General features: G+C 36.4%; 1 protein-coding gene across 2 annotated transcripts in view; it reads left to right on the forward strand.

Moving 5' to 3' along the window:
* The window catches only part of LOC120463729 (uncharacterized), a 40,293-nt gene that overhangs the window by 19,049 nt on the left and 8,781 nt on the right, over nucleotides 1–12,463 (forward strand). Inside the window, exon 7 of one of the 2 annotated variants that reach the window (XR_016148033.1) lies at nucleotides 631–692. The gene's annotated coding sequence lies outside the window, so the exon portion shown is untranslated. Of the gene's footprint in view, nucleotides 1–630; nucleotides 2,073–12,463 lie in introns of those variants that run through there. The other variant, XM_089124343.1, reaches the window with a different exon arrangement.

The following is a 12,463-nucleotide window of genomic DNA, read 5'->3' on the forward strand; positions in this document are numbered from 1 at the left end:
ACTGTCTTAAATAGCTTGTGTGTAATACGCCATTTTATATGACATGAGATTTTGGCCAAACGACAGTAAAAACTGAGCATATACAAAGCTACAATAAACTTTCTAACCTGTAAGTTGATAAAAGCGTAATGTTCTGTTCTTAGTATCTGGCCATAAAGCCACAATAATAACTTTGACAACACTGTCTTTAATTATTTTATTTAAAAAAAAAATACAGTGTTTTCCTGAAAAGTAGCAGTTTTGGACATTGGATATTGACATTTTCCGGCCACCCTTTCCATAAGACCAGTGTCGGGGAGAGAAGAACAGTAGAAGTGGACCGAGACGGGAGAGAAATGTGAGAAAGATGCTCCCATGAGAAGAGTATTTGTGTTACAGTGTTGAGTTAAACACTGTCACTCCCACTTTGTGTGTCAGTCAGATACCTTCCAATAGAAATACACACACACACACACACACACACACTGTGCGGGTTTAACCACAATGGGTGTTATAATAATCGCTAGGAGACATAGGCAATATTGCGAGAATTGGATTTTTAGTGGCTGTTAAAATATTACTGAGATGATTAATATTGAAAAATGCACATGTCTCTGAGCTGTCTGTCTCTCATTCCTTTTTTTTTTTCAGGTCTCGTTTCACCATACTGTCTTTCTCTATTATTTTTCTTCGATCATAAAGGGGAGAGTGGGGTAAGTAGTGTCAATGTATTTGGAAAAGATGCTTTTAAAATGGCAATGTCTTTAGCTAATCATTTTTGTCATAAGATAGGCTTGAGTAATGTTGCATCTGACTAATTTTTAGTCTTCAATGTAAAGGTGCAAGGTGTAAAGGTTTTGTTTGGTTAGTGTTTAAACTATCAATTACTAGCAGTTCAGTCAAATAATACATCAAAACAAGATAAAAATATAAAATAAAAATAAATATTGAACCCTGTTTCCACCTCAACAAAACAAATAGAAAAAGCAATTCTGTGATTAACATAGAAAAAACAAAGTTACATTGTGTGATATAAAGTATAAACCAAATACATTTTAAAAGGTGTACTTCATACTGATGTACATTGCGCAATTTTACAATTTTAGAAGGTATAAAGAATATCTCAACAATATTGACCTGGCAAGAGCAATCTATTTAAAAAAAAATCTCTCCATTATCTGTCGTTTTGGTAGGCTAGGCTACATCTATATGTACTAGGCCTCCATCACTAAATTGATGGAAAATAACAAGAAAAACACAAGTGTACTACACATGAACACGTACAGACTCACTAATCATTACCGAGACAAGATCCCATGAGAGTAGCCGTGACATTAATTGAGACATGGATTGTGCACATAGATCCACCCGTGTCACCGAGTAGGTGTGAAGAATGATTTTGATGCTGTTATTTATGTCAAATTTTGGATAATGAGATTACCACTGGGCAGTAAAAAGTAATTAGGACATGAATTAACACACAGTTAAACAGGGAATATTTATGGTGTCTCCCAATTGTCCAAAGGAGCGGTGACCTGACCTCATAACAGCATATAGATCAGTGCCTTTGAGGGTTATGGTGGTGGAAAAAAAGATTAATAAAACATCACCAAGTGCTGAAACAAAAGCCTTTTAGACTTTCACTCTGTTTCTGGAATAAGATATAATGGAGGAATGGGATTCATTGTGGCATGTGCATGAAAGGATGTAATTAGATGCTGGCTTATGGAGAGTTCACTTTGGTGTATGCAAAAACAGATAAAAATACATGTAAGATTTATATCTGTGTGTTTCCTGAGTGTGTGAGGGAAAAATGACGTGAAGTTAAAGGTCAGGGACAGTGTCTGTTTTTGTTTATGTGCACTGCAAAAAAAAAAATAATAAAAAATAAAAAAAATATATATATATTTATATATATTGCAGTAAAATTGATTATCTAAAATAAATTATTTAATTTTCTAAATTATCTAGTAAAAAAAAACACAAGATCAAAGAAAAAAAGATAAAAAAAAAAACAAATAACTTAGGATCTTAAAATAAATGATCTAAATAAAAAATGATTATAAAATAAAGTCCGATTAAAGATATATTCTCTAAAAATATTCTCAATATTTGATGCATTTTTGCTTCTAATGTAGATTTAAGAATGTTTAAAATCTAGTCTTTGTCTCTGGATCTTTTACTGTCAAATAATATTTATATATAAATAAGGATAACACTACATAAGTTAACATGAACTAAGAATGAACAATGTTTCTACAGCATTTGTTAATCTTTGTTAATGTTAATTTAAACATTTACTAATACTTTATTAAAATCTTGTTAACATCAGTTAATGCACTATGAACTAGCATGAACAAACAATGAACAGCTGGATTTGTATTAACTAACGTTAAAAAAGATTAACAAAAACAGTAACATGTATTGTTCATGTTTAGTTCATGTTAGTTAACACATTAACTAATGTTTAATAAATGAACCTTATTGTAAAGTGATACTGGGGATGTTGATGTAGATGAGTTTGTGTGTGTGTGTGCGTGTGTGTGTGTGTGTGTGTGAGTGTGAGCGCGTGTTTCTGTTGTGCTGTTTCATTAGACTCTGATCATGGTGCCTGATGCAGAGTGACAGTGTGTAGATTGAGTTGCACAGCCACTCTAATTCTCTCCATTAATAAGCATCGTTCCACACTGCCGTCCCGGACCACATTTATTAATCACAATTTGTCATCTGCCTTGCACTCCACCCCTTCTGTGTCTTTCTAACCCCCTTCTCTCCCTCTCTCTCCTTCCCTTTTGTACCTCCCTCTCTCTGTCCACTTATCCCTTGCTTTCCCTCTCTCAAACAGAGAGACATGGTCAAGCATGCTGAAAGTCTGCAGCGGCACGACTTGCTCTCGTTAAGTCCACATTCATCTCAGAGGACTCGGAGACTAATCCCAAGCATTTTGCTCAAATGTTACCGCTTGTTATTTATTTGCAAAAGTCATCATCTCCGATCTAAAGAAGATGAGAGTGATAAAGGCCATGAATAAAAAAGGTCTTTATCTTAAACAAGTAGGCCTATATCGCATAAGTGTCATCCCTCAGCTACAGTATACAGCAGCTGAAACACAAATAACAGCCTCTTACTTACATTTCACCCTGTACAAACTGCCTATCGGTTTTATTGGCTCAGAGGATTAACTAATTGGACTTGGTCTCATTACCCTGACACTCTGAATTCGAAGACTTGTCTCAAAGGAAATCAAATATACATGGGCAATATCTGTCAGGCTGCATAAACCCAAACCTGAAGAAGGAGTAAAGTATCAGCTCTGCAACACTAAAACTTAACATAAAGCAGCTGTGAATTATTAGAGGATTTAGGGGTTGGAAAATCAAATCAGGCTTCTGGAATCAACCCCCCAAAGGATGTCAAAACAAACTGTTGGAGGATCTTACTAGTATTAAATAAGGTTTGATGCGACATATTACAGGACTATTTCAGTAACTTCAGACTTCATCCAATAATGATTTTTTTATTCTGCCAAACTGACCTTTGCAAACAGAGGTAACCATAGTAACTATATGCTTTACTTTACATACTAGAAATGCACTTTATATCAATATCAGCTGATTATCTATCAATACTTTTAAAATAATATATATATATGAAGAGTTCAGATGCAAAAGCCTCTAAATGCCATTTGAAATTTTCTTCTTTAATGATGATTTTTATCAAGCTTGTATATTTAAGTTCAGTGATTTCACTTAAATGGCAATGATAATTACCTATTAATTGTTATTTAAGTGAAATTACTGAACTTAAATATACAAGTTTGATAAAAATCATCATTAAAGAAGAAAATTTCAAATGGCATTTAGAGGCTTTTGCATCTGAACTCTTCATATAAAATATACACACACATATACATGCATAACAATTCAAACTTTTTTTGTAGGATCAAAAAATCAGTAAAAACTGTAATACTGTGAATTAGGATTTAAAACAACTGTTTTCTATTTTTAATATAATTTAAAGTGTAATTTATTCCTGTTATGGTAAAGCTGAATTTTCAGCATCATTATTGCAGTCTTCAGTGTCACATGATCTTTTAGAAATCATTTTAATATGTTGATTTGCTGCTTAATGAGACATTTTTCATTATTATCAATATTGAAAACAGTTGAGCTGCTTAATATTTTGAGGGAATCGTGGTACATTTTGTTCAGGATTCTTTGATTAATATAAAGTTCCAAAGAACAGCATTTAAAAAAAAAATCATTTTGTAACATTATTATCTTTAGATCAATTTAATAGGCTACATCCTTGCTAAATACAAGTATTGTCCAAAAATCTTGACCCCCAAACTTTTGAACAGTCGTGACCATACTGTATAAACATCAGCTTATCAGGTCTTAAGATATCAAAGAAGGCAGATATCAACCACCAGCGGAGCATCATCATTGAAATGAAAGGGAATTCTAACAACGAGAAATTTTGCCCAGTATTGACTTCCTTGGGCTTTTGGGTTGAAGACTTACAGCAACACTTGTAAGGCTGTAACAATCAGAAGGACTTCTAGATGTGGTCATATTCCTCCCATTCACCTTTAACAGTTTGAGCTGCACTGTTAATTTTAGTCGAATATTAATTAATATTAATATACTTGTAGTTAACAGCATTAGTTTAGTGATTTCCTTAACAATTAGTATACTATTCTGTGCGTATGTCTGCATGTTCAAGTGCAAGAAGACACAAAAAAGGAATCAATTCTAATCTGAATCACACCTCTCTATGTGCGTTTCACCTTTTTGTGTCTTTCGCCTCTTTAAAATGGTTTTAAATTGCATGAATGTGTGAATTGGCAAGACAAAAACAAATGCAAATGATAAGCTTTCACTTTATAATGCAACCTTAATCTGCAATTAACCAATTAATCTGCAAATCACATGCGTGCTGAACAACACCTGGTCCGTACGGATCGCGGATCGACTATGATCTGTTCTACCCCTAGCACTTTGCATGTTTAATAACTGCTTTGCCGAAGCTGTCAAATCCATAAACGAAAGATGCCTTTAAATGATTTTTGCCACTCATCTCACAAGGCCGTTCTCATTGGCAGGCCTTGTGCGGTGCGTTAGTCAGATGGGGTGCTTTCATTACAGTACCTTGCCCTCCGTCTCCCCGCAGAGGCCTTGTGCTGTTTTTCTTAAGCAGCACCAGTGTTCGGAGTGGGAAAACCAAGCCGATTTTCATGTGCAAATGTCAGTCAGTCAGCTTCCAGCAATCACAGCCTAGACTCCTCCCGAGGCCCTGCATGAGACGACGGCTGAATAATTTAGCAGCTCGGTGTCACTGCGCTCTGGGGTCACAACCTTCTAAAGTGATGACAGAGAGTGCTCCCCAAGTCCCTCCCATTCACTTCCATTACCACTTATTTACCGCCCCCGAATCCAGGCAGACAAAGCTCAAAGCCTCACGGGGGATGGAAATCAGCCGCACAGTCCAAACAGTGTCATAACACATAAAAAAATAAATACACAACAACATTTTCACAAAGAATCCCTCAAGAGGCCCGTACACATCTGTCCGTGTTTCACACACACACACACACAATAGCTGGATTGAGACCCAGACTCACCTCTTCAAAGAAAAAAGAGTAGAATTCTTGACAATGAAATGAACTTTGCCTTAATTGCAGTAAAAACGCTAAAAAAGAGCCGATTAAAAAAAAAAAAAGAGTTGTCATGGTGGGGAGGGTTCAGCTTTGAGGGAGGGAGAGGGCAGACGAAGGGAAGGATTGATTTCTCCAGTGCTGCAGACACATTCTACCTTTCTATCAGTCACATTGAGACATTGTGTCATTCTGCGTGAGGACTCATCTTTCTTCTCAGCTCCAGATGTGACAGGAACATGACAGGGGTGCGTGGTCTGTGGGTGAGGCAACCACACACACACACACACACACACAAACAAACACACGTTCACAAAGATCTTCTGAGGAAATTCTGAGACCTGACAAACCCTCTTTACAATAATATTATATTTTTTATTAGTTGGAGAAAATATTTTGCAAAGAGAAAATCGATTGGAAATTTAAAAGGGGATCTATTCTTTTTACAAGATGTAATATAAGTCTCAGGTGTCCCCAGAATGTGTCTGTGAAGTTTCAGCTCAAAATTCCCCACAGATTATTTATTATACCATGTTGTAAATGCCCATTTTGAGTTGAAGGAAAAACGCTGTTTTCATGCATGTGTCTTTAAATGCTAATGAGCTGCTACTCCCCACCCCTATCCAGAATAGCACTGTGCTTGTGCCTTGGATACTCTGCCAAAAACGAATTAACGATCTGTTTGGTTTTGATTATCATCTCTATCGCGATCACGCTCAAGCTCACGTGTGATTGCAGTATTTCATCCTTATGAAAGTTATCCTTTGCATGCGTTTTAAAGCCATATCCAATTAAACTTACAAGTTATACACTCTTAGAAGAAAAAGTTCTATATAGAACCGTAAAAGGTTTTAAAGCGCTACATATTTGGAAGCCCTAAAATGAAATGCATGTGAATGATTACAAAATTCAAGATATGGTGTAATTAAAAAATGTAATTAATCGATATCACACGAATAGTGCCTTTTCAGTTTTTCTCCTCCAAAAATCAGCATGATTAAAATGTGATATTAAGTTACTACAAATAAACAATAATTTAATAACAACTACAAAATGTTGCAGAATAATGTAATATATGAATGAATAATAGCCTTTAAAGAACCTTTGTACCAAAAATGTTCTTTCTTGTCATTATTAAACCTTTTTTAGCATAAAATGTCCTTTGGAGTTGAGTAAAGAACCCTATGCTACATATATAGAACCCTTTTTTTCTAAGAGTGTAGCCTAGGCTACGTTAAAAAATTACAATAAATATAATTGTCCATCCAAATATTTAGATTAATGCAAATTATTTACTTCCACCCCAAGACAAAATGCAATCATCTATTTGCCTCTGCATTTTCAAGCATCATAGAGATTACATTCATATTTTCCACTGCAGTTAGCAGTTTGTACATTTAAAGGGTTCGTTCACCCAAAAATTAAAATTCTGTCATTAAGTACTCCCCCTGATGTTGTTCCAACCCCGTAAGACTTTCATTTATCTTCGGAACACAATTTAAGACATTTTTCATTAAATCTGAGAGCTGGATCACTCCTCCATAGGCTTCTTAAGGGATCTAAACTGGCCGGCCCAAAGGAAGACATCGCCCTCAGATCACTTGGACGTGGCTGTGGTTACAAGAGGTAAAAACGATATAAATACTGTTCATTTTCTCAGGCCATCAATGTGTATTTACATTTACGAGTGATTAAATCATGTTTAATGTGGACTTCTCTGTGCTTGCTCTTTGAGGAGGTGACCATAGACCTCCATTATATGACTGACAGACAAGAACGGTTTGACCTAAAATGATCAAAATACTGCGGAAACAAAGACACCTACATCTTGGATGCCCTTGAGGTAAGCTAAAAACATACCATCAATTAATTTCAAAGTGAACTATCCCTTTAAGAAGCCTATGATCCAGCTCTCAGATTTAATTAAAAAATATCTTAATTTTTGTTCCGAAGAAAGTCATACAGGGTTGGAACATGAGGGTGAGTAATTACTGACAGAATTTTCATTTTTGGGTGAAGTAACAAATGTCACAATAGAGTGTGGTTTGTAAGCTGTGCCCTGGGATGTTCCCATGGAGATATCAATACCGTGAGCCCTCATTAGAACTCTTCCCTGTAAATGCATGAGCATCATGTTTTAGACTGTGAAATCCTTTCCTCAGTTTCACACCAATAGCCTCAATTCTTCAGCTTCTGTCACCCCGCACGCTTTACACCTGGTTGTACAGTGTGCGTTTCTCTAATCACTAAAATAAGCACACAACATGCATGAAAGGACCATTAAAAACATAACTTCACCATAAACGCCTAACTGCAGAGATTTTTTTTTTAACTTTTACAATCCACTACCCTTCGTTGATTTGTTGCCCAGATGTCTATTCATTGTTCAACATTGAATATGTGTGTTTGCTCATCTACAATATTGCTATAAATCGCAATTTTGCAAGGCTTTACTGTATAGATTTATGTGAATTAGCTGTGTTCATGTTCAAACAAGCATGGACTAGGTTCATTAGAAATGCATTAAGGTATATTTTAGTTTAGCATAAATATTTGTCAGTACATTCAGCAGTAACTTTAACCATATTTCAAAGAACAAAATGAACAAAATGGACTAAGCTCTGAGTTTATGAATGAACCGTGTTTTGACTTCTGTACGCTGATATCTGAGCTAGATAAAGAGACCAAGGCAAAGGAAGGTGAAAGGAGACATGAGTGATCTTTTTAAATTACCGAGAGCGATTATTTGGTGACTTATGGTTGCTTGCTGTCAGGGATTTCAGGATAAATTGAGGCAAACAAGAATTACACTTTCTCGCTTACCCTTCATCCATCTACCCCCCTTCTCTCTCTCTCTCTCTCTCTGCCGTTGCAAAGTTACGTGATTCAGCTTGTGATTCACTTTTTAATTCATGACCACTTTTCAAATCACAGTGCCATAAATATCTGTGTATTTGTCCGTTGATTTGTTTGAGTTTGCTTGTCTGTAGTGACCTCTCATATATTTTTTTAAACATAAATTGTGAGGAAACTCAACTTATTATATAAAAATGTACTGTTTATTTATCGTAGAGCACAGCAGACCCAAAAACATTTGTTGAATGATATAACGCAGCCTATTAGTTCATCTTTCTTCTTTTTGACTCAGACAGGCTGGATTGCTCCAGTCTAATTAACATTCTTTGTTGCATAATATTTCTAATTCAGTAATCTGGCATCAGGATGGTGCTTGGTTTTGTGTAAATGGTGTCTGAATTATTCATCCTGTGCCGTCAGTATGAGAATGGTTTAGAGATGGGATGGCCAGGCCTCAGGCCATGAATTATTGATCATATCTGATTAAAGTTTGCCATTGATTAGTCCTTACCTCCGAGTTGATAAAAAGACACACCTGTGTTTGCTTTGCTTTAGCAGTTTCTGTTCTGCCTTTCCATCACCTCTAAGTATTGTCAGTTTTGATTATGAATGTCTTTTTTAAACAGAGATTACTAAAACTGAAAATTATTTACCCACTTCCTTTAAAAAAGAGTTTCAATCTTTGAGAAGGACTTTTACATACACAACAGGTGACACCATAGTCAGTTCTTTCAGTTCTACTTGTATCCAACTGTTCATTAAAACAGAACCAGCTCAAAAGAACAATTCAAATGCTGATTGAAATCCCTAGTGAGGCCTACATTTACATGCAACCAAATAACCGGGCGGTTGATTGATGTCTCAACCCAGCAGGCACTGGACGTCAATATGACGTTATATTTACGTTGGACAGTTGGGTAGGAAATGCAACGTCTACCCAACTACCTAACGTTGGGTAGACGCTGCAATTTGATTGGATATGAAAATCGGGTTGACGTCAGAATCCAACATTACTCTGACGTTGGGTTATGACGTCAACCCGATTTTCATATCCAATTAAAATGCAACGTCTGTCCAACGTTGGATATTGACGACAGACTGACGTTGGGTTATGACGTCAACCCGATTTTCATATCCATTTAAAATGCAACGTCTGTCCAACGTTGGATATTGACGACAGACTGACGTTGGGTTATGACGTCAACCCGACTTTCATTTCCAACCAAAATGCAAAAAACCTGTGTTTGCTTTGCTTTAGCAGTTTCTGTTCTGCCTTTCCATCACCTCTAAGTATTGTCAGTTTTGAAAATTATTTACCCACTTCCTTTAAAAAGGAGTTTCAATCTTTGAGAAGGACTTTTACATACACAACAGGTGACACCATAGTCAGTTCTTTCAGTTCTACTTGTATCCAACTGTTCATTAAAACAGAACCAGCTCAAAAGAACAATTCAGTTGCTGATTGAAATCCCTAGTGAGGCCTACATTTACATGCAACCAAATAACCGGGCGGTTGATTGATGTCTCAATGGAAAAGCCATTGTGTTAACACCTCAATCAAGCCGATGGACCTCGATCTAAAAATTAATTTGAAATTTGAAACTATTTTCTTAACTGCATTCAGAAATGCCCAGTTTTTTTATATACATATTATTTTATTAATGCAATGGCTTTCTACTGTTCTGAATGCAGTGACTGAGCACTACGCATGCACTGAAGTTTTGCACATATGTATGCAAAAAAATATATGATCTGGATTGCAGTATTTAATTTTCAGAACTTTCAGAATAAACTCAGATTGGATTCATTCCGACTGACAAATATGAGTGCATGGAAACATGGTCAGTCCTATTTGTAAACTGAATCAAGCTCAAAAGTTTGACTCAATAATCCCGTTTCAGTGATTCTTAAGCTAAAAATAATTTTTTTAAGGTAAGGAAAGTTTTCAGGTAAATTATCCCTCTAAGGCTTCATTCAGGCCACGTTCACACTGTCAGTCAAATCCGATTATTTGTGTATGATTGAAATCTGATATTGACGTCCACATTGGCTACGTTCAGACTCTGTCCAAATCCGATTTTTTTGTGCATATCCGCAAGTGTGAATGGCAAAAAATCATATGAATTATTTTGTTTTAATCCGTTTCAAGCTACATCCATGTGGTTTAAAATCTTATTCAAATCGCATTTCTGGAAATCCGTTTTTGTTATGATCGGATTGTGCTTGGTTATATGACTTTCTCACGCCACGTAAAACGTAATCGTCCGACACTGTTATAGGAAACATGCTGAAAGTCACAGCAGAAATGTTGGTTTGAGAGGTGTGTTGGTTAGCAGTCTATGTGTTGTTGAAAAGTGCCGGACGAGCAGAAAATGACAAAATAATGGAGACATGTTTTGAAATTGGTGGAGAAGATTCGGAATAAAGCAGTGTACCAGCCTCCTACGTTTTTTCCACTGGCTCAGTAGCCCAGAGTGGTTACATTGTCATGTTGTAAATCAGAAAACATCTGTATTGCAAACCCCGTTGCGGTTGTTGTTGTTGGTATACCAACAACGCAACATCATTGTCATAGAAACCAGATATTGCGGAAAACAAATGAGCGGAACACACAAATCATATTGGAACAGTTGCGAAACATGTGACTAGTCAATCATTTTAGATCAGATTCCAATTGGATAGTACAACTAGACCAGATTTAGACTGACAGTGTGAACGTAGCCTAAGGGCTTTGTAAAGCATCTCACACTCGACTCTTACTTCAGTTTACTTTAGTACAAAATGTGTATTACAATTAGTTTCTAAACTAAGGACCAAATGATTTCTACATTATAAATGCTTGTTATAGAGTTTTAAAAGGACATGAAGAGTTCAGATGCAAAAGCCTCTAAATGCCATTTGAAATTTTCTTCCAAAATGGCAATTATCATCAAGCTTGTATATTTAAGTTCAGTAATTTCACTTAAATGACAATTAATAGGTAATCTTCATTGCCATTCAAGTGAAATTACTGAACTTAAATATACAAGCTTGATAAAAATTGGCAGACTGATGGATATCCACGCTAATTCTGAGCCACCGAATAACTGTCACTTACACCAGAACATTTAGCCACCTCCTGTTCCATTTAATGTTTCCCTGTCTCTCATTCAACTCTGCTGTGAGATCACCCCTATCCGCTTGTAACCTTCAAAGCACAACTAAGGATGGCACTTGGATCTGTCTTCCAGAGCTTAGGAATGAAATGCATGACAGAGAGGTGGTTGAGGGGAGAGAGAATGAGGGAGGGAGTGAGAGTGACAGGTAATGACAGTGGCTACATGCGCTGACCTTTAGAGCGATCACAGAAGCATGACGGCAAGGCTCAAGGTGACAGAGAGAAGAGGGAATTTGGGGGTGGTCGGAAGTTGGGGATGAGATGTGGGACTGCATGCCTGGAATCAGTGCATTGTGGGTTGTTAAAGTGGGTTAGAACTGTGTTTTGCACCAGTGCGGAACATAACAACATTTGATCTGTTGCAAAACATTGTGAGCTGCCGATCTAGACAGCATTTTCAGTATGTGCTGACTACTAAGACAGCGTTTCCTAAGCTCTTTGTACTATATACACCACCACAGCAGGCATAAGTACCCTTTCATCAACGATCTGAATCACTGTGATGTCATAGACATTAATTCAGCAATGATACTTAAGTTTCACTAACCTGAAGTACACAAATGTGCTTAATTCGGAAGTCTGGACAAATATTACTGAAAGAAATGATATCCTGCAGTTTAAGTCATTTGGTGTTAATTCGGTAATTCAGAGAAGAAGTCAGTGCATTCACTCGCAAACACTGCGTTTTGACTCGGTCTGAAGAATACTTAAACACACACACACACACAAAGTCTATTGTGCATATATGCAGGCAATTATAAATCAGCTGCAGTGATTGGTTAATTAACAGAGGCGATGTACATACCAATAAGCAG

The sequence above is a fragment of the Pimephales promelas genome, chromosome 20 (genome assembly GCF_988280905.1).
Source record: "Pimephales promelas chromosome 20, fPimPro1.hap1.1, whole genome shotgun sequence".
In the NCBI taxonomy this organism is placed as follows: Eukaryota; Metazoa; Chordata; class Actinopteri; order Cypriniformes; family Leuciscidae; genus Pimephales; species Pimephales promelas.